The following is a 23356-nucleotide window of genomic DNA, read 5'->3' on the forward strand; positions in this document are numbered from 1 at the left end:
TACACATGCAGTTCAATTGTCGTCATGATCTGCATGCACTGTAGGTCATACAGACCTTCTACCCTCCCTTCAGAAGTATATCAACATTTGCACATTCATACATAATTACAGTAACTGAACATCCATCCCCTAAGCTCAAATCAACATTTCATTAGTTTACCTAAAGTTCCACATTGGGGCTCTTTGTGATGTCACTCCATTCTTGATGTTACATAATACCTTAGTCAACAATAAGCAGACTGATTGAAAAAATCATTATAAGCTTTTGCACTCAAATGTTTATCTATACTACTTCTACAAAATATCCTGCACCTCCTCAGCTATTTCCATTTTACTAACTATTAGTCTCAACAAGCCACAAGTGAAACTGGTGTTTTTCTAATTTTTATTTCCAATACACATAGTTTAGCTTGTTTCTGAAGCGATATCACAAAAATGCTATTGGCTCAAAACTTGATAGTGAAAGATATGAATTTCCCTCCAGAATATTTGTTACATAAAAGCTTATTAAAACAGGTAATTAATGGAAATTATGATGATATCTATTAGAAATGGGGAAAAGTGTTGTTTTTGCAGATATAGAAAAAGCATACAGAAGAGGGGTACAGCAAGAGAACTATTAACTCTGCAGGTATTTAGGGAAGAGTATCTCTACTTTTCAGTGTTATAATTGTGGTTAATTAAATACTAACTTTGGTGTGTAATTATTATAGCAAATAAGTTCTTTTTAAACATTATGTTTTCAGCAAAAAGCTGAGATAACCGAAATGCTTGGGCTATACAAAATGATACAAGTTAATGAAATGTCCAAGAATGGAATGTGCCAGCAGAATTGATACAAAATGTTAAACCAGATCTTGATGTACTGTCGACAAAATAATGTGTGTGTCAGCAATTACAGACAGGAAGGTTGTCAACCTGGGGAAGTGGAAAGTAATAAGGGTGGAGCGCAGCTGGGCAGTGGTATGGCACGGTAAGAGAGATTGGGTAATTAGGAGTCTGGAGAGATGAGCTCACTCAGCTCAGAGGGCATAACTGTACACTAACCTGAGTTCTAACTTGCTCATTTGCTTCTGCATTTGATGCCCTTTCTTGCAAGATCGTAGAATAAATTCTCTGTTTCCAGTTTTGGTGGTCTCGTATAAATTTTATTAAATTTATTTCTAACAGATTTGGGGGCTTGTTCCGGGATCCCAAGCTCTGGTCGCTCGGCATTCTTGGGAAACATACTCTGGTTGATAGTTCAAAACGTAAGAAGGACAGGAATGAATACTTAATAGGAATGATGATGGGAATTGGAAAGACGAAAGAATGAAGTACACTGTGAGAAAAAAAGCTGAGGTGAAAACGCAAGTGGCCGGGAAATGTATCGGAAAAGGCTTCACAAACCTCAAACAGTGCATCAAAAGTGCAGTCATTTGGGGATCCATCTCCCATTAAATCAATGCCCCACCAGCTACAATCTCCCACTAGAAAGAATGAAGGAAAAGTCAGGGGCAACAGTGAACACAGCAAAAAGCAAATAACAATAAAGCATTATGGAGAGGAGAAACAATAAAAGATCAGAGAGGGAGAACTTTAAGTCACAATTTCCTTTGTGTAAAACCACAATGTTACTACCCAACTAGAATACAATTTTTGAAGGACATTGTTGAAACATCAGGATATAATTCAACATCTAATTTAATGTGATACATTCCATCCATATTTTTGTTAATCCATTTTAATATTTTTATTGTAAACTTTTACATTTTATAGTGTAAACTTGCCATGGTGTTATGACAATAAAATAGGGCCAGGTGCACCTCGCTGATTTTGGCGATCTCTAGTTTCCCTTTGTTGCTGCGGCGGCTTTGGGCGAGCGTGATCCGGACTGAGAGACCCTGGAAACAAGATGGGCAGACGCGGCAGGTGACTCTTGTAAGGAAGGTCTTAAAAGATTTATCCGGGCGACCGGGGTAGGCAGCGGTAGTTGCTGCCAGTCTGATATATTCGGGGATCTGAGGAACCGGGGTGCTGGTGACTGGATTGGGGGAACCGGTCAGCCAGGGTGTGTAGCTGTTGATACTGTTGGCAGGTCGATATATCCGGGTGGCTGGCAGCGGTAGTTGCTGCCAGTCGGATATATCTCGGTATCTGGGGAACCGGGGTTCTGGGCAACCGAGTTAGGCAAACCCGAACAACTAGGGTAGGTAGCAGTTGTCACTGTTGCCAGGTGGATATATCCGGGGATTTGCTGCAGGACAGGGCATATAAACACGCAGCGGGAAGTTCGGTCGGGTAAGCGACTGGGATAGGCAACAGTAGTGGTTGCCAGGTATTGTCGCGGGATAAGGGTGCGCGGATTCGACCAGGTAACTCTTGTGCACAGACCAAGGTAAGAAAAGGGGCCTTTAAGTTTGCCTTGGTGGTCGGGGATGCACGAGAAGTATGGGACGTATGCGAAGTTCGGGAAATTGGCAACTTTTAAAATAAAGTGTTTAATTGGCTAGATTAATCTGATGAGTAAGATGTCTACCTGATTCAATCACCCAACCTTCGACCGGTTGTTAAGAGGGGAAATCCCCCACGTGAAGGTCAGGACCCTGAAGTGGGTGTGGAAGAAGGTGACACCGGACCTCAGTAAGGTAAACTAAATTACATAAAGAAACGGCCGAGTATTAAAATGAGAAATAAGAATAGTTGTTTAAGTGTTGAAGGGGCCATGAGAGGGACTCCCGAGGACAACACCCCAACGGACAGTCCTTTAGGAAAAATGTTAAGAGATTGGAAGTACAATCCTTGGACGCGAGGAAAGGATAAAAAACAAATGATAAAATGTTAAGGGGTCTGGTAGATAGGAACAAGGATCAAAGTGGAAATCCCCACAGACGGGATGTTATTACTGTGGAAAGACAGGTCACTTTAAGAGAGAGTGTCCAGATCCAAAAAAGGAAGTAAAGGCAGTGCCATTTATGAACCTTGATGAAAAATAGGGGTGTCAGGAGTTCCTGCCCCCGGGGACCCATCAGGAACCCTTGATAAATTTAAAGATGGGACCTTACAAAGAGGACGTAGTTTTCCTAGTCGATACGGGGGCAGCAAGGTCATCCTTAAATTTTAAGCGCAAGGGAGTGGGAATGAAAAAAAAAGTTAATTGGATTATGGCAACAATTTTGTGATGAGAGGCACGAAGAATCAGTTTTGCATTCATGATGAGATATTGCCACCAAATTGGGGATTGAATTAACTGCAAAAGGTACTATGGAATCTGTTGAGGTTCTTAAAAATGAATGTGCGCGAGCAAAACAATTACAGAAACAGAGTGAGAAGTCACAAGTGACTGGTAAACAAACAGAACTGCGCGATTACAGTTTTTAAAATGTTTTAATCACTTGTTGTGTTTCCATCCTGAATTATATAATATATATAATTAATAATTAATATTTATAATAATTCAATTGTGTTACCCTGAATCAATATTAATTGGCAGAACTCCTTCATACATTCTCAGTGACCTGTCATATTGATTCATGGTTAATTTGAAACATGACTGCATTAATTCATTGTTCATTAAAGAATGGAAAGCTACATTACTGGCCAGAGTGTGTGCAGGCAGTGGTAGCAATAGCCTTATTGGTAGAGGAGAGTTGGAAACTTACTTTTAGAGGAGCCTTAGTAGTCAGCGCCCCACATCAGGTACGGTTAGGAGAAGAAAGGGACATGATTAGAAGAGCTGCTCTGAGGGAATGGAAAATAAAAGACATCCAGTGGGTGAGGGAGTGATACTTGCCAAAAATAAATTCCCCAATGTGGACCCATGTTGGAAGGGTATGGATAAACACGATAGAGGGAAAATGAGGGACTTTCGAGAAATGGTCATTTTGGGTATTAAAGAAGCAGTACCTAAATCTTAGAATATTTTAAAAGCCTTTGAAGTAAGACAGGAAAAGGAGAATCAGAGAACAGAGGAGGACAAGAGAGACAGAGAGCAGATGGTAGGGGAAGGAAGCAACTGGCAGGATGTTATTACTGCAGAAAAACAGGACATTTTAAAAGACAATGTCCAAGGTTAGGACGACAAAGAGAAGCAGTATCACTGATGATTTTTGATGAAGATTAGGGGAGTCAGGGGTTCCCTCCTCCTGAGACCCACCGGGAACCCTTGATAAATTTAAAGATGGGACCTGAAGGAGAGGAAACAGTGTTTTTAGTGGATATGGGAGCAGCACGATCATCCCTAAGCTTTAGACCTAGCGGTGTTAAATTAACTAACAAAGGTCTCAAGGTTTCTGGAGTAAAAGGCAAAAAATTCTTAAATCAGAATGCAGGACAATGGCTCACTGACTCTAGGATCTTGAAATATGAGACAATCTTAATAGAACAGGATGACCTTGTGTTAGTCAAAGACAGTTGGTTGAATCCAGCTGCATTTCTGTGGTGGAGAGAGGAGGGGGTGGGGGGATGGCCCCTGGCAATCCAGAACATGACTGCCTTGATATTACTGAATATCAGACTAAAGTGTGAATGAACTTAAGAGACGTACCATTGCATGTGAGAGCTCAGTTGTTTATCAACGGGTCCTCCCGGATGATTGAGGGTAAAAAGCACAATGAATATACTGTAGTAGATGGGATAGAGGGAAGCATTATCAAAAGACTGCCTAATGGCTGGTCAGAGTTCAATGATAAGTTTTTAAAGAACTATATTGTGGCGCGCAGCTCTTCTTTGTCTATTCTTAGGAATAAAGGCCTGTTGGTACAGACACCGCCACTCGAATTTGCAGCACACCATATACAGCTGGGTGATTGGGTCCTGATCAAGACCTGGAAAGATACCAAACTCCCCCCAAGCTGGGAGGGACCATTCCTAACCCTTCTGACTACTGAAACAGCTATTCGGACTGTTGAGAAAGGGTGGAGTCATCACACTCGCGTCAAAGGTCCTGTGAACGTCCCAAAGGTGGAGTGGCACGCTCATCATAAAGACAACCCTCTGAAAGTTAAGCTGAGAAAGAAAGAATGAATTGAGACAAAAGACTCTTTTAACGTTTGCTGATATATATATTGTTATTGATTGTAAGGGCTGTGTGGACTCACCTCTCCCTGGCGCCTAAAAGATTAAGACAGATAGGCAGGACGGTAGACAGGGATTAGACATGAGCGGGTACTAGCATAGTATTGTAACGTTAGTAGTACTAACTATTCAAAGAGACGGGAAAAATTACTTTACTTCACTATGCCAAAATTATGCTGAACAAAAGGGACTTGCCGACTGTTGGGTCTGTGCAGAGGTCCCACACCATGGCAAATCTAGGATCCCCACCTCAGTAATATTGCTACAAAGTGGGGATCTGACAGGGATAAATATAACTTTGCAGGATGGTTCTCTAGATCAGCCCCGAAAACCCAGGGTGCTATCGATGGCCTTAGGTTTTCCCCACCGAAAGGAGCAGTAAATACCACCTGTTTCGTAATTAGAATGATGCCACACCCTTTCAATTAGGAAAATCATCTTGTGTCTACACCAGCCAAGCCACTGCCACCACCATTCCCCGAATATTAAACAGAACATATTGGGTATGCGGCCTGAAGGCCTATCCATTTATTCCAGGGAAAAATACATTCGCGTGACTGAATGTATAGGAATGCATGCATGTTATGATGTTGAAAGGCTGGAGTGGCTGCTGTTACCTCGCTTATATAGTTCCGCATCTCCGATTAGAAAAGGAGAGGGGAATAAGACGTAAGACCCGAGAGGTCTCTGAAGGACACTACTCTCAAACTACGGCACTACAAGGGCAGGGGTGGAAACACAGAAACTGGCAGCTGCCCTTGAAAATTTAATTAATGACACCACCGGCGCGATGGGAGAAACTCAATCCCAAATATCGGCCATAACCACCGAAATGATTGCCACAAGACTGACAGCTTTACAGAATCGAATGGCTTTAGACTATCTTTTGGCCGAAAAAGGGAGAACCTATGCTCTGATTGGTAAAGAATGTTGCACCTCACCCCAGACACCTCTTCCATAGTGGAAAATAAGGCAGAAATAGTAAAGAAAAAGATAAGCAATATAAGAGAAATTGGGGATGAACTCCGAAAGGATGAAGGATGGGGATGGGGCAACTGGGGACTGACTGGTTGGGGAAAATAGCTAGTTAATTTAGGCATTTATGTATTACTGATAATAGTAGGTCTAATGATAGGATTTAACTGTCAAAGTGGATAATGAGTAAGTTGATAAAGTCCTTAGGAGGAGGACAACAATCAATGATGGGCATGACAAAAGTAAGCGCACAAGAAAGAGAGAGTAATAGATTACTCCTAGAATTTGAAAAAAAAACAGACTTAGGAGAGCAGAAACGGCAAGATTGTGAACCTCTACACCTTAGGGTGAAAAGACAGCAGAAAATAAGAATTGCAAAAACAACAATGGTAAAAGAAAAGAAATGGGGGAGTTGTTTTTGTGGTCTCGTCTAAGTTTTATTAAATTTATTTCTAACAATATCTCATAATTGGTACCCTCTGTGTAATAACGCTCAAATGTCATCCGGTCCTCCAAATATCACTCCCAATATATCCATAGATTGATGAAAATCCACAGGCTGGTTACAATGATCTATTCTGCACCTCACCTACCACTCCATGATGACCTTGTCGATTCACCTTTTGCTTGCCTTCCATCTTTGCATCCTCTCAAGAGCAACCTTCCTGAACAAGATCTACTCGCAGATATCCTTTGGATTAAGGAAAGAGAAACATGGGAAGTCATGAATAAGTTGCTTGTGACAATTTCCAAATGGCAAGCTTCGAACTATCATAGCAAGAGTGGTCCTTGCTAAACAGGTCCAGGACAGAGTTTCTGTGCAGCCAACCTCCATACTGCAGCCTCAGTATAAACCCACTATGCCCTTGCACAGAGACAAGGGAACTTTTTGTTGGTCTACAATTTATACCTGCTAGTATTCAAAAGCTAGAAAGATGTTGAAAGTCAACAATGGCATTCTTGATAGGATTAACCAAACTACAGCTAAAAATCAATTGTCTAATTGAGGCAATGGAAATGCTTTTGAATTTGCTCGACAGGAGAAAAGTAATTTACTATAACAGGAGATGGAAGGTGAATCTATCAGCAGTGAAACATATTTCACCGATATGACAGAAAGGACTTTAAACATATACAAAAAGTGGAACTGTTACATGTTTGATACAAGTTAAACGTGGTTATGCAGTTTAATGGAAAACAAGATCCAAGTCTTCTGATTCAGGTTATAGAGTCATAGAGATGTACAGCATGGAAACAAACCCTTTGGTCCAAACCATCCATGCTGACCAGATATCCCAACCCAATCTAGTCCCACCTGCCAGAACCCAACCCATATCCCTCCAAATCCTTCCTATTCATATACCCATCCAAATGCCTCTTAAATGTAGCAATTGCATCATCCTCAACCACTCCCCTCTGTGTGAAAAAGTTGCCCCTTAGGTCTCTTTTATATCTTTCCCCTCTCACCCTAAAACCTATGCCCACTATTTCTGGACTCCCTCACACCAGGGAAAAGATTTTGCCTATTTACCCTATCCATGTCCCTCATAATTTTGTAAACCTCTATAAGGTCACCCTTCAGTCTCCGACGCTCCAACAAAAACAGCGACAGCCTGTTCAGCCTCTCCCCATTGCTCAAATCCTCCAACCCTGGCAACATCCTTGTAAATCTTTTCGGAACCCTTTCAAGTTTCATAACATCTTTCCAATAGGAAGGAGACCAGAACTGCATACAATATTCCAATAGTGGCCTAACCAATGTCCTGTACAGCCGCAACATGACCTCCCAACTCCTGTACTCAATACTCTGACCAATAAAAGAAAGCATACCAAATGCCTTCTTCACTATCCTATCGACCTGCGACTCCACTTTCAAGGAGCTATGAACCTGCACACCAAGGTCTCTTTGCTCTCTTAATGGACCTTCCCATTAAGTGTATAAGTCCTGCTAAGATTTGCTTTCCCAAAATGCAGCACCTTGCATTCATCTGAATTAAACTCCATCTGCCACTTCTCAGACCACTGGCCCATCTGGTCAAGATCCTGTTGTAATCTGAAGTAACCCTCTTCACTGTCCAATACACCTCCAATTTTGGTGTCATCTGCAAACTTACTCACTGTATCTCTTACGCTCGCATCCAAATCATTTATGTAAATGAATAAAAGGAGAGGACCCAGCACCAATCCTTATGGCACTCCACTGGTCACAGGCCTCCAGTCTGAAAAACAACCCTCCACCACCACCCTCAGTCTTCCACCTTTGAGCCAGTTCTGTATCCAAATGGCTAGTTCTCCCTGTATTTTATGGTATCTAACCTTCCTAATCAGTCTCCCATGGGGAACCTTGTTGAACGCCTTACTGAAGTCCATATAGATCACATCTATTGCTCTGCCCTCATCAATCCTCCTGAATCCCTATTTCTGACCAGATCACACCAATGGTTACTTACTTAACTACCTAACATTTGTCAAGCACATTTTCCGGTACAGGATCAATTCCAATGGACACAGTGCAGCAAAAGATGCAAGGAGCACCAGAATGGACTTTCCTTCCAAAACGAGATGAGACATGGGTCGCTTATTGATGGTTGCACATTGTTCAGCAATATTTTTGACTGCTGATATCTTGAAGCAATCTGTATCCAAATGCAGCAAGACCCGGTCAACCTACAGCCTTGGGATGAAAAGAAGCAAATAACATTTATGCTAATAGAAGAACGAGGTGAAGACCATCACCACCAAAACAGAATCTTACCATTTCCCTTGTCAATCAATGTCACTACTATTGCTGAAGTCGCCAGTGTCAACACTCCTAAGGGTTATCATGGATGAGAACATGAACTGGACTAACTATATATATAGAGGCCAGAAATTCAAAGAAAAATGCCTCAATCCTGCCTCCCAAATTCCTGTCACCATCTGCAAGGTACAAATTAGTAATGTGATGAAATACTCTTAGCTTTCCTGGGGGGATCCAACAACACTCATTAAATTTGATGAAATCCAGGACAACCATCCCATTTAATTAGCACACAAGCTGCAGTGGTAGTAGTCTAAATCCAAGACCTCTACCACAAGAAGAACAATGGCTGCAAATGCATGGTAACAACATCACGGTAAGTTCCCCAGTAAGAAGCATCCTATCTTAAGTTGGTACCACACCCTGTGACTGGGTTAAAATCCTATAAGTGATTTAAGAACAGAGCACATTATCACTCTTTCCATGGCAATAAGTGTTGGTCTGTCCAGAAACACCCTCATCCCATGAATGAAAAAAACCTAACATCCTGTATGAAACTAGCTGTCACTAAGTAAACACAATTTAAGAGTCTCAGAGATGCTTACAGAAGTTACAGAGACAAAGCAAGTGTGCAAGTGAGCAATGTGGGTGAGGTGGCAAGCTTCGAAGGCAGAGTGACAGTTAAGGGGTTTAGGTATCAACTGAGCGTGATGGCAATTGGGTGTTGAGGGACTAGAATAGCAAGTGGCTGCGTGTGAATTTAGTGTGTCAGGGTGTGGATGTTGGGGATTGGCATGTTGGTGGTGAGGTCAAACAAGTATCGTGTACTGGAGTGTTTCTGGTTAGATGTGGGTCAAGATGCAGTCATAGGGTCAATGTTAGTGATTGAGGATCAGTAGTATTGTTACCCAGAAGTTAAACTATAATCCTTCAATTTTTGCCATAACAATCCAAATAAGTAAACTGGAATGCTCTGAAGTCTAAGTGTAAGCTAAATTTTAACTTCCCAAGCGATCCCACATAGTCAATGTATTGAGACTTCAGAAGAATTCAAGCATGCATCTGTCAGCTTACATCAGGTTTCTAACTATTAGACAATTAGAAGATCTCAGACTAAGGCATTATGGGGGAAAGATATTACAAAATTTATGCAAGTGTTGCTCAAGTACATATAACTTTGTGTTGTAATATTTCGGATACTATCATGAAAAATAATCACAGTGGCAATTATGTACCTTTAAGAGACATGCTCATGATGTCACCATCATATCACAGTATGTGACACTGAAGGATAGAGTTCAGTCTTCATCTTACTGCACTCTGTCCTCTTGCAGCATGGCAAAGGAAGCATGCTTATCTTGAAACCAGATACGGAAATGTTGTGATTGCAATGTACACATTTAAATAAAAAGCAAGAGCTGTAATAAAGAGTTATTGTATTTTTCAGTACTATATTTAGGAAGCTGACATCAATATCACAGCGTAATAGTTGAAGATTATCAGCTATCATACAATACTATCACATCAACGGGGCACCCGAATAGAAAGCACAAATAAATACTTCCTAAAAAAATTTCAATGATGAAACAGACCTAGATTGTAAAGCATTAGGATGACCAAAGAGATTATAGAAGTACAGATATCCAAATTATCTAGCCAGAAAACGGACTCACTTCCTTTCTAATTAAAGTCAAAAGTTAACAAGCTGGAAGTCCTCTATTACATTTACAAAATAAAACAAGTTTCAGCGTGTTTCCCAACATAAATGCTAATGTACCGCAGTTAAAAGACTTCTATTAGATTTAGAAGCAAAATCTGCAGCTAAAAAAATTCTGACAGGCTTACACATAACATTGACAATCTAAGGATTCTGTTAGTTGAACAACATAGCCAACCTGTTCAAAACAAAATGCTGCTTTAAGTACTAAAAAGTGATTTTATAAACTAGAGAAGCTTGCCTACTGATCAAGTGGTTTGTTCATTTTGTTTCTTTCAAATTGGCACTAATGCTGTTTAATGTCATCAATCATAGTTTGGTGCAAAATGCCCCACGCGGCTGCATCCTGCTACTGTAGGCCTTAATGTCAGAATTTTACAATACAAGAAGAGGCCCTTTGGATACCCATATTCATGATGGTCATCAAACACCTATCTGATCTAATCCTATTTTCTAATAATTGGTCTAAAACTTTGAAAACTGTGGCATTTCAATTGTTCATCTAAATACTTTGTTATACATGACCAGAAAAGCACCCTGGAAATCAATCTCCACTATTTCTGGAGATTTCACACAAGTTCAAGATTTTTAAAACTACACAGAATTGACCAATTATGATCTCTTTTAGACTCCGGTTGACAGACGTGGTTTCATGTACTTAACAAGAATTACTATTTATTATAAGTAAACAGTCTCTAGCTACAAATAAATAATTATGAACCATAAGCATTCTAATGCTGCCAGGTAAAACAGTAATTCCATTATAAACTCCTCATTACACACACGCACAGACAGGAAAAAGCATTGTAATGGGTGTAGGGAGGGGCTAGGAAGGCAATTCAGTTATTTCTGTTCACAGGGTTGCTGTGATAGTGCTGGTCAAGATGCTACTTCTCTGTCTTCCTTCTCCAGATGTTTTCACGTGTTTGCTAAAGGCAATGGAGACTGGTCTGCACTTATAACATGTCTCTGACTTATCAGTTAGAAGTCATGGCTTACAGTGACTGCTGGAAGAAAAATAAATTGGTTTTCTTCAGGCTTAAAGGAGCTTTTACTGTGGGGAACAGAGAGATCTCTCGAGTTGGGTAAGAGGGTTTTCCTGTATCTTGTTCACAGATACAAGTTGTTCAGCTACCCGAGAACCAATCATAAAGTTGTTAGCAGGCAAAAAGCCTTTGTAAATTGATAACTGATTGCTAGTCCACAATCAGCTACTTGTTGCCAACTGAAGCTCTGTTTTGATGCATTATTTGACTCCAGCTTGTTTGCAAACTTCACTTCAACAACAATTGTAACCAGCAACTGTGTCAGGTTGAATGTTAGGTTTCTTGCTTTCAAAACATGCAACAATTCTCCAGCAATCCTTGCTTTTAAAACCATTCTTTTATCATTTTAGACCGTAGCTAAAAATGCTGAAAAACTAAAAGATACAGTCTTTACTTCTTAAATGTTATGAGGCTTACTGCTTCTACCACACTTCTTGCAGTGAGTTCTAGATAATTGAATCCTCTTGATGAAAAAAAGCCTCAAATACATTCTAAACTTCCTTGGACAGAGAGTATTGAAAGGATCAGGAATCTGCACAGCAGATAAGGGACAACGCTGAGAAGGGAGGCAGTAAACTTAGCTCTTAAGGTGTTGCACATAAATGCATGCAGTATACAAAATAAGTTAAATGAGCTTGTAGCGCAGATTGAAAATAACAGGTACAATGTTGCGGGTATCATTGATGCATCACTGCAAGGGAATCAGGACTGGGAACTAAATAATCAAGGATAAATTCCTAGTGAGAGAACTGGAAGATGGACAGAGGTCTTCTTAAGAAGAAATGAACTTAAATTGATAACAAGAAATGGTATTGAGTTGGATGGCATTGAATCTTGTGGATAGAGTTAAGGAACCATAAAGGCAAAAAAAATCCTGATTTGAGGTATGTACAGGTCTCCTAGCAGTAGTCAGGAGGTGGGGAAGAAAATAATCAGGAAAAAGGCACTATTATGGCTACAATAATCATGGGGAACCTCAATATGCAGGTTGACTGGGAAAGTCCAGTTGATAGCAAATCTTCAGAAAGGGAATTCACGGAAGATCTACAAGATGATTTTATTTGAGCAGATTGTGGTAGAGCCCATTAGGGAACAGGCAATTTATTGCAGATGCTGGAATCTGTACTGAAAATAACTAATGCTGGAGATCAAACCGGTAATAAAGCAAGTTAGACAAAGGAGAGCCAGTAGACATAATCTATTTTGATTTCCAGAAGGCCTTTCACACATTGCCACATATAAGACTGATAAATAAGATAAGAGCCTATAGCATTAGGGGCAATGTAGTGGCATGGATAGAGGAATGGCTGACTGGCAGAAGGCAACTGGTGACTAGTGGAATTCCACAATTATTCACATTATACGTTAACAATCCGGACGAAGGAACTGAAGGGCATTGCTGCTAAGTTTGCAGATGATACAAAGCTTGGTTGAGGGACAGGTAGTTTTGAGGAAGCAAGGAGGCTGCAAAAGGACTAGGACAGGCTGAAGAGTGGGCAAAGAAGTGAGAGATGGAATACAATATTGTGAATTATGAGGTTATGCACTTTGGTAGGAAGAATAGAGGCTAACATGCAGGTTCAGTTGGCAGTTTGAAAGACAAATACAATGTTAGCATTCATTTCAATAAGGCTAGAATACAAGGCTGTATAGTGCTGTGGTCAGACCTCATTTGGAATATTGAGAGTGGTTTTGACCCCTGTATCAAAGGAAGAATGTGTTGGCATCAGATGGGGTCCAGAGGAAGTTGACAAGAATGATTCCAGAGATAAGAACTTGTTATATGAGGATAGAATAATTAAAAGCCTAGATTTCTTCAGGTTTCTAATGTACCTCAGTGTGGGCATTTGATGCAAAAGATGTTACGATTGAAATATTTGATATGTGCTGCCCTTGTATTTTAAGTCAGTGACAGCTGTCTATTGACAGATAATTAACTGCAAGTATTCCATTATTTTAATATAGCAGTTCAACCACCTATGATAATAATATTGAAATAAAGGAATCATGAAAGATACCTGGACTCATTGTTCTGTCTGAAGCCTCTAAAGTTTATAATTTTTACTTGGTGAGAATCAAAAGTAGTACAAGGTTAGGCTTCAGCCAGTGACTTGCTTAAATGGTCTCTGGTGAGCTGAGCATGGATAGGATTGGGTGGGTGAGGGAATGGATCAGTCAAATTGCAACATGATTGAAAGTCTGATGTTCAATGTTGGGAGAACTTTGCAGGACCAGCATTAATGTTCCAGTTCCTTGCAGCCAACAGAAACCTGTAAAATATCAGGATCCTTGTTACCATGATTCTGTAGTCAGTTTTAATATTTAGTACTATTTAAATTAAAACTATACTGCTCTGGAACATGCAACCTTCTTGTACCTGCATCTGGTATGCAACAATGTTAAATCGTGGAAATGTATTCTGAACATAGCTTAACCGTCCTGCAATCTGCTGGCACACGGTGGCACTTAAAATCTAGCCCTTCAATGATCATACGATACAGTAAAATGTATAGTTTTTTTTTCAAAGACAAATCAAGTGTCATTTCCATTAACTTTTGTCCTCAAAGACTTTACTAATGTCAGTTTGTCAACTGCTTTTATTGTTCATAATTAAGCCACAATATGCGTACCTTTACATACATCTGTTCAAACACTGTGCATGTGGTTGTAGTCCACCTCCATGTTGAGCAAGATTTTGACAATGTTCAGGCTTAAGCTAATAATTGGCAAATTACATTCATGCCACATATGTGCCTGGCATTGATCATCTCCAATAAGAGTCCAAATATCTCCCTTTGACTTTCATTACCATTGCCAAAAGCCTACGATCAATGCCCTGAGAACTACCACTGATGTGAAGTTGAAATGGACGACAAAATAACTGGCTACAAGAACAGATCAGAGACTGGAAACTCACTCTCTGATTTCTCATAGCCTGTCCATGAGCCACAAAGTACAAATCAGGAGTGTGATGAAATACTTTCCACTTGCCTGAATGAGTGCACTCCTGCAGCACTAAAAAGCTTAAAACATCCAGCACAAAGTAGCCCACATGATTTGCACCTCTTTGACCATCTTCAACATTTTATCCCATTCAGAATGTATCATACACAGGGGGCACCACAATAAATCACCAAGGTACCTTTGAAAGCACCTTCTAAACCTGGGACCTCTATCTAGCTATCTATTCAGAAGGAAAATAATTATAGATAAAAACAAATTTTTCCATCTGCAAGTCCTCTAAACTACATGTTATTCTGTCTTGGAACTATTTAGCAACATAGAAAATAAGAGGAGTAGACAATTTGGCACTTCTCTGCTATTCAAATTGATCAAAGCTGATCATCCAACTCAGTACCTCATTTCCAACTTCTCCCGTACCCTTTGATGCTTTTCATCCTAAACACTATTCCTAACACCTTGTTGAAAACCTTCAATGTTTTGTCCTGAACTATTTTCTGTGGCAATATATCTACAGGGTCACTATTGTCTGGGTGAAAAAATTCTCATCTCAGTCCTAAATGGCATATGCTGTGTCTTTAAACCGTGACCCTTGGTTCTAGACTCCCCAGTCATTGGGAACATCTTACCTATGTTTGCTGTGCCTAGTTCTGTTAGAAGATAGTTTTCTATGAGATCCCCCTCATTCTTCTAAACTCTAGTGAATGTAGAACAAACTGCTCTATTCTCTCTTGCACTGCCATGTCAGGATTCAGTCTGGTGAACATTTGTTTTAATTCCTCCATCGCCCAAAACACCATTCCTCAAATAAGGAGACTACAACTGCAAAAAATATTCCAGGTGTGATCTCACCAAGGCCCTGTACAGATGCAGCAACGCATTCCTGCCCTTGTATTCAAATCCTCTTGATATGAGGTCTAACATAGCATTTGCCTTCTTCATGGCCTTGCAACAAAAACAAATTGCTGGACAAACTCAGGAATTCTGGTAACATGTGTTACCAGAGTCAACATTTTGGGTCCTGTGACAAACTGGGTCATACTGACGCATCTCCACATCTGCCTCATAGTTCTCCCCCCACCTAGCTTTGTGTCATCTGCAAACTTGGAGATATTACATTGAGTTTGGAATGAGGGTAACGTCTTGGGCAAAACGTTGAGTAGATTGACCCTTCATCTATTGAAATCGATAAGGTTGAAAAATGATCTTACTGAGAGGAGCTGATAAGGTGGATGCTGACAGCTAGCTTCTTTCAGTGGGGATATCTAGAATCAGAAGGCAAAATTAAAAAATATTAACCTACCATTTAAAATTATGATCGGATTTTTTTCTGTCAATGTTGTTAATATGTGAAATTTACTTCCCCAAAGTACAGCAATGACTGAGTTAGTGAATAAATTCAAGCCTGAGCTCAGTAATCAAGGGTTTGGGAAGGCAGGCAGGAAAGTAGATATGAGATCAGCCTTCATCCTATTTAATGGTGGAGTAGGTTTGAGGAGCTGAATGTTCTATTCATGCTTCTAGTTGTTATGCTGATGTTCCTGTACTCTATTGCATGAATTTTAATGAGAACAAACACCAAATTTTCAAAAATAAACTTTCAAATTAGTGAACTGAGGAATTTTGTCCATTCAAGGAACTGTCACCAAACATCAAAAAACTCGATTCAGTGGGCCATTCTGTAGTCTATGATTCTCTGAATTTAATACTATCTTCAAATCTATTTTCATGTTGAGTGCAGGAGTTGGGAGGTCATGTTGCGGCTGTACTGGACATTGGTTAGACCACTGTTGGAATATTGCATGCAATTCTGGTCTCCTTCCTATCGGAAAGATGTTGTGAAACTTGAAAGGGTTCAGATAAGATTTACAAGGATGTTGCCAGGGTTGGAAGGTTTGAGCTATAGAGAGAGGCTGAACAGGTTGAGGCTGTTTTCCCTGGAGCATCGGAGGCTGAGGGATGACCTTATAGAGGTTTACAAAATTATGAGGGGCATGGATAGAATAAGTAGACAAAGTCTTTTCCTGGGGTGAGGAAGTCCAGAACTAGAGGGCATAGGTTTAGGGTGAGAGGGGAAAGATATATAAGAGACCTAAGGACAACCTTTTCACACAGAGGGTGGTACATGTATGGAATGAGCTGGGAGAGAAAGTGGTGTACGTTGGTACAATTGCAACATTTAAAAGGCATTTGGATGGGTATATGAATAGGAAGGGTTTGGAGGGAAATGGGCCGGGTGCTGGCAGGTGGGACTAGATTGGGTTGGGATATCTGGTCGGCGTGGACAGGTTGGACTGAAGGGTCTGTTTCCATACTGTACATCTCTATGTCTCTATGACTCTCTATCAGATCAGAAATGTAACAGTGAATTCTATTTGATGTATTGGTTATCTTTGACTACTAAGTATAAGTATTGGATTTGTTTTGATATGATTTTATTATTATCATATGCACTGAGAAACAAAGAAAAGTATTGCTTTGTGTATTATCCAGGCAAATCACAGCATACATACGTACATCAGGATAAAAGAACAGAATGCAGAATACAGTATTGCAGCGACAGAGAATGTGCAGAGATAGATCACCTTAGCGAGATGAGAGGTTCATTCAAAAGTCTGATAACAACAGGGAAGAAGTTATTCTTAAATCTTTTGGCACACGTTTTCAAACTTTTATGTCTTCTGCCCAATGGAAGAGAGTGGAAGAGAGTAGAACTGGGGTGAAAGAGAACTTCGGTTATGTTGGCTGCTTTCCAGAAGGAGCAGGAAGTATCGACGGAGTCAACAGGTGAAAGGCTGATGAACTGAGCTGCATTGACAATTTTCTGTAATTATTTACAGTCTTACGCAAAACAATTGCCACATCAAGCTTTTTTTTATTTCAAAAATATACTTTATTCATAGAATGATTTTATGGTCTGTACATTTGATCATGCCATACATATGTCCATATTTACAAACACAGATTCGCATTTATCCTTGTCATTCGCATTTACAATCCTGTGCATTTTTCAATCTTGTACATATACATATATTTGGCTGAGGCATCAGCAGAGCCCAAAAAAACGTCCGCATGGGCCCCCTGTTCTTCTTTAGGCAGGCCGATCTTACACGGTGGTCTTTCCCCACCGCGCCTTGGCGGCAGCTGCCCTAAGCTTCAGTGCGTCCCTCAGCACGTAGTCTTGGACCTTGGAATGTGCCAGTCTGCAACACTCGGTCGGGGTCAACTCCTTCAGCTGGAAGATCAACAGGTTTCGGACCGCCCAGAGAGCGTCCTTCACCGAGTTGATGATCCTCCAGGCGCAGTTAATGTTCGTCTCGGTGTGAGTCCCAGGGAACAGGCCGTAGAGCACGGAGTCCCGCGTCACGGCGCTGCTCGGGACGAACCTCGACAAGCACCACTGCATTCCTCTCCAGACTTCCTCTGCATAGGCACATTCCAGAAGGAGGTGTGTGACAGTCTCGTCCCCCCCGCAGCCACTTCGAGGGCAGCGTGCGGTGCGGCAGAGAGTCCGGGCGTGCATAAAGGATCTCACAGGCAGAGCCCTTCTCACCACCAGCCAAGCCACGTCTTGGTGCTTGTTGGAAAGTTCTGGCGATGAGGCATTCTGCCAAATGGCTTTGACAGTCTGCTCAGGGAACCGCTTGACAGGATCCGCCCTCTCCTTTTCCCGAAGGGTCTCAAGGATGCTACGTGCTGACCACTTCCTGATGGACTTGTGGTCAAAGGTGTTTTTCCTCATAAATTTCTCCACGAAGGACAGGTGATACGGAACGGTCCAACTACTCGGAGCGTTCCGCGGCAGCGAGGCCAGGCCCATCCTTCGCAACACCGGGGACAGGTAGAACCTCAGTACGTAGTGACACTTGGTGTTTGCATACCGGGGATCCACGCACAGCTTGATGCAGCCACACACAAAGGTGGCCATCAGGGTGAGGGTGGCATTGGGCGTGTTTTTTCCCCCATTGCACCGGTCTTTGTACATAGAGTCTCTTCGGACCCGGTCCATCTTTGATCTCCAAATGAATTGGAAGATGGCCCGGGTGACTGCGGCGGCACAGGTCCTGGGGATAGGCCAGACCTGTGCCACATATAGCAATACTGAGAGTACCTCACACCTGATGACCAGGTTTTTTCCCGCGATGGAGAGCGACCGTTGCCCCCATCTGCCTAGTTTCTGTCTCATCTTCCTGATCCGCTCCTCCCAGGTCTTGGCGCACGCCCCAGCCCCCCCGAACCAAATACCCAGCACCTTCAGGTGGTCAGTCCTGACGGTGAAGGGGATAGAGGATTGGTCGGCCCAGTTCCCGAAGAGCATGGCCTCGCTCTTGCCTCGGTTTACCTTGGCCCCCGAGGCCCGTTCAAACTGGTCACAGATGCACACGAGTCTGTGCACGGACAGCTGATCCGAGCAGAAAACAGCGACGTCATCCATGTACAGGGAGGCCTTAACCTGCAGGCCCCCGCTGCCAGGAATAGTCACCCCTCTCAGGCTCGCATCCTTCCTGATGGATTCGGCAAATGGCTCTATGCAACACACAAACAAGGCGGGTGAGAGGGGGCATCCCTGCCTGACTCCAGATCTTACAGGGAAGCTATCTGATTCCCACCCATTGATTGAGACTGCACTGACAATGTTGGTGTAGAGCAGTCTGATCCAATTTCCGATTCCCTCCCCAAAGCCCATTTTGGAGAGGACATCCCTCATATATGTATGCGATATCCTGTCAAAGGCTTTCTCCTGGTCCAGGCTGATGAGGCAGGTGTCCACCCCCCTGTCCTGCACGTAGGCGATCGTATCCCTGAGGAGTGCGAGACTCTCAGAGATCTTCCTGCCCGGTACAGCACAGGTTTGGTCCGGGTGGATCACCGATCCCAGAGCAGACCTGACCCGGTTGGCGATGACCATTGACAAGATTTTGTAGTCTGCATTTAACAGTGAGATCGGTCTCCAATTTCTAATTTCCTCCGTCTCCCCCTTCCGCTTGTAGACGAGGGTGATGATGCCTTTCCTCATGGATTCACTCATGGTACCTGCCCGAAGCATACTGACATACACCTCCAGCAGGTCCTGGCCGATCAAGTCCCAAAGAGCGGAATAAACCTCGACCGGTAAGCCGTCGCTTCCGGGAGTTTTATTCTTTTCGAAGGACTCGAGGGCCTTGGTCAGTTCATCCAGAGATAGCGGCTGGTCCAGCCTCTCTCGTGTTCCGTCATCTAGGACCTCCGTGATAGAGGACAGGAACGACTGGGAGGCCGCGCTGTCGGTTGGCTTCGAGTCATACAGGCTGGCGTAGAAGGATTTGCTGATCCTCATGACGTCAGCCTGAGATGACGTTACCGAGCCATCTTCTTTCTTCAGGCTGCTGAGCACGGAGCTCTCTTTGTGCACCTTCTGGAAGAAGAAACGTGAGCACGTCTCGTCCTGCTCCACCGAGCGGACCCTGGACCGGAAGATTATCCTGGAGGCCTCCGAGGCAAAGAGCGAGGCTTGCTGGCCCTTCACCTCCTTGAGGTCCTCCGTGACATCGACCCCCATCGTCTGCAGCAGGAGCAGGTTCTGCATACTTTCCTGGAGCTGGGACAGTTTTCCCCGCCTCTCTCTCGCCTCCTGGACACCTTTGAGGATAAAGAACCTCTTGATGTTCCCTTTTACCGTTTCCCACCAGTCCGCTGGAGACTCAAAGAGGGGCTTCACGGTTCTCCAACCTGCGTAATCCCTCTTGAGCTCTTCGATGTTTCCCGGGGTCAACAGTTTAGTGTTCAGTTTCCACGTTCCCTTGCCCGCCCGCTGTTCGTCCTGTAGGTGACAGTCGGCCAGCAGGAGGCAGTGGTCAGAGAAGAACACCGGCTTGACGTCGGTGGATCTGACCGAGAGCGTTCGGGACACAAACAGGTAATCTATCCTTGAGCGGATAGACCCGTCTGCCCGTGACCAGGTGTATCTACGCTGCGCTCCATCTGCAGGGGCGCTGAAGACGTCGTGCAGCTTGGCGTCTTTGACCGTTTCCATCAGGGCCCTGGACGTAGCGTCCGGTTTACTGTCCCCCCCGCCAGATCGTCCATCTGCATCAATGATGCAGTTGAAGTCTCCGGCCAGAATGACCGGCCTGGACGTAGCCAGCAGCAGTGGAAGCTGTTGCAGGACGGCCAACCGTTCACTCTTACCCACTGGGGCGTACACGTTGATTAGTCTCACGGGAGCGTTTCTGTATTTGACGTCCACGACGAGGAGGCGCCCGCCCACCACCTCCTTAACCTTGGAGATGGTGAAGTTGCCTCCCCGCAACAGGATACCCAGGCCGGAGGCACGGCTATCGTTGCCCCCCGACCACACTGACGGCCCGTGGGCCCACAAGCTCGACCATCTCCTGTAACTGCTGAGGTGCGGTATCCCACACTCCTGCAGAAACAGGATATTGGCTTTGACGTTGGCCAGGAAGGCCAGCGTTGAAACACAATTGCCACATCAAGCTTTTTTTTTATTTCAAAATATACTTTATTCATGTAAATAAATCTTTGTTACTTGTACAATTTTCCATGTCATTCATAGTTATATACATTGCATTTCTTAACATTACAAAGAACAAATTGAATTAATCAAATTCACAGTTATCCTATTAACAGTTACATTAATTAACTATCCAGTCTCTTGGTATTTGGCTGTGGCTTCAGCGGAACCCACCTACTGAGTGGGTGCCCTGCAAATGAAACTTCTTTAACCCCCAGCTTATGGGGTTACCATTGTTCATATGACTGTCCTGTCTCTGGGGTGGCTGTCTACATCCCCAAGGTAAGCACGAACTGCTGGACCTTCGCTGGGCTGAGGTAGCTATCCAGCTCCTCACTGGGGTCATTTACCCGCTCTGGTGTCATTGAGCCAGGGCAAGGGTCCTCACTGTCCAGTTCTGTGTCTGACAGTGGGACTGTCAGAGGATCGCAGCTCTCGGTTGCCTGTAGTTGTGGGGCAGTGGGTACCTCCTGGTTCTCACTGGGTGGAGGGTGGACTTCGGGGGGTCCGTTGTTTCCTGGTTGAGAGGAAATGCCCTCCTCTTTACCGACGGCGCTCTGTCTCTTCTTCTGGTGGTGATGACCTTCTGTGCGTCCATCTTCCCCCTCCGAAGAGCTGGCCGTCCCTCCCTCGTGCAGCTGTCTTTTCCCCCTTTGCTGGGAGGCTTTGGGGGCCTGGCAAGATTTCCTCTTCCTGTTTTTAACAGGTATCCACTCCTCCGCCTGCTTGATTACCTCCTCCTCCTCCATTTCTTCCATCTGCCCGGCTAGAGCTAGGATCAGCTGCTGTGTCTCTCCGCTGGCTGCCGCCTCCTCCACTCCAGCCTGTTCTTCTTTCTGGGTGCTACCAGACTCCGTTTCCTTGCTCTCCGGGTGGACCTTACTGGTCTTTGGGGGTCCACGGCTCACATTGCCACCTCCAGCCATCTGTGCGTAAGTGGGGCCCCCCCGTCTTGGGCAGGTCTTATACATGTGGCCCGCCTCTCCGCACAGGTTGCAGCTCTTGTCTTCCTGACAGTCCTTCGTCAAGTGACCCTCCTGATTGCAGTTCCTGCAGATGGTCACTTTGCAATCCGCCGCCACGTGTCCCGACTTCCCGCAGGTTCGGCACACTTTCGGCTGCCCTGCATATGTCAGGTAGCCTCTGCTCCCTCCGATTGCGAAGCTCGAGGGTGGGTGGAGGATGTTCCCACTATCATCGGCCCTCAGAGTTACCCTGACCTGCCACTTACTGGTCCAGATCCCAAAGGGGTCGATCACATCGGTGGCTTCTCCCTCAACTTGGACGTACCTTCCCAGGAAGGTCAAGACATCAGCCGCTGGAACGTAGGGGTTGTACATATGGATTGTAACAACCCGATTCCTCTGTGCAGGAAGCACACACAATGGGGTCACCGACAAGATGGAGAACAGCGGCTCCCCTTCCTTCTCCTTGAAGACCTTCAGGAGCTGTTCGCACTGCTTCACGCTTCTGAAGGTCACATCAAAGTAGCCAGCCCCAGGAAAATCCTGCAGGCAATACACATCCGCTGCAGCGAACCCACAGCATCCCAACAGTACCTTCTTAATAAACAAGGTGCGGTCGAGTGGTGTACGATCCTCAATCTTCTTCACAGTCACCCTGACTGTGTTCCGAACACCCTGCCCAGGGCTGCGGGCAGCTGTTGAGGCCATAGCTCTGAGGTTGGCTGGTCCCTGAATTGGCGTTAGGCCGAAGCCAGTATGAACATCCACCAAGAGCAGGTCAGCACAACCAAACGATCCTCCAACGTCCAATCACGATCCAGCGATGATCTCCTCACTAGCTCTGATGACTCGCAAGCTGTTCTAATAAGAACAGATACTAGATCCTAACCTCGTCCTGGGAGAACCACCTTGGTGATCATGGTATCTCCCCTGCCACATCAAGCTGCGATGCATCCAGATAGGATGCTTTCTGTGGCACATTTATAAAAATTGGTAAGAGTCATTATGGACATGCCAAATTTACTTAGCTTTTTGGTTTGATTTATTATTGTTACATGTACCTAGGTACAGAGAAATTTTTTTTTACTGCATGCAGTACAAGCAGACCATACCACACAAAGTGCATTAAGGGAACAGAATGAAGATATAATGTTATGGCTGCAGAGAAGGTGCATAAAGAGTGAGATCAACATTTAAATTTAAAATTTGAGAGGTCCATTTAGAAGTCTGTTAACAGTGGGGAAGAAGCTGTTGAGTCAATTGGGACGTGTATTTAAACTTCTGTATCTTCTGCCCGACAGAAGAGGTTAGAAGAGATTATAACTGGGCTGGGGTGGGGGCTCTTCGATGATGTTGGCTGCTTTCCTGAGGCAACAGGAATGTGGA

At 43.6% G+C, this 23356-nt stretch overlaps 1 protein-coding gene across 2 annotated transcripts in view; it reads right to left on the reverse strand.

The window, feature by feature from the left end:
• tmem132e (transmembrane protein 132E) overlaps positions 1-23356 on the reverse strand; it is a 779639-nt gene that overhangs the window by 498033 nt on the left and 258250 nt on the right. The gene's annotated exons all lie outside the window — the stretch shown is intronic.

This window comes from Chiloscyllium punctatum, chromosome 19 (assembly GCF_047496795.1).
Source record: "Chiloscyllium punctatum isolate Juve2018m chromosome 19, sChiPun1.3, whole genome shotgun sequence".
Classification (NCBI taxonomy): domain Eukaryota; kingdom Metazoa; phylum Chordata; class Chondrichthyes; order Orectolobiformes; family Hemiscylliidae; genus Chiloscyllium; species Chiloscyllium punctatum.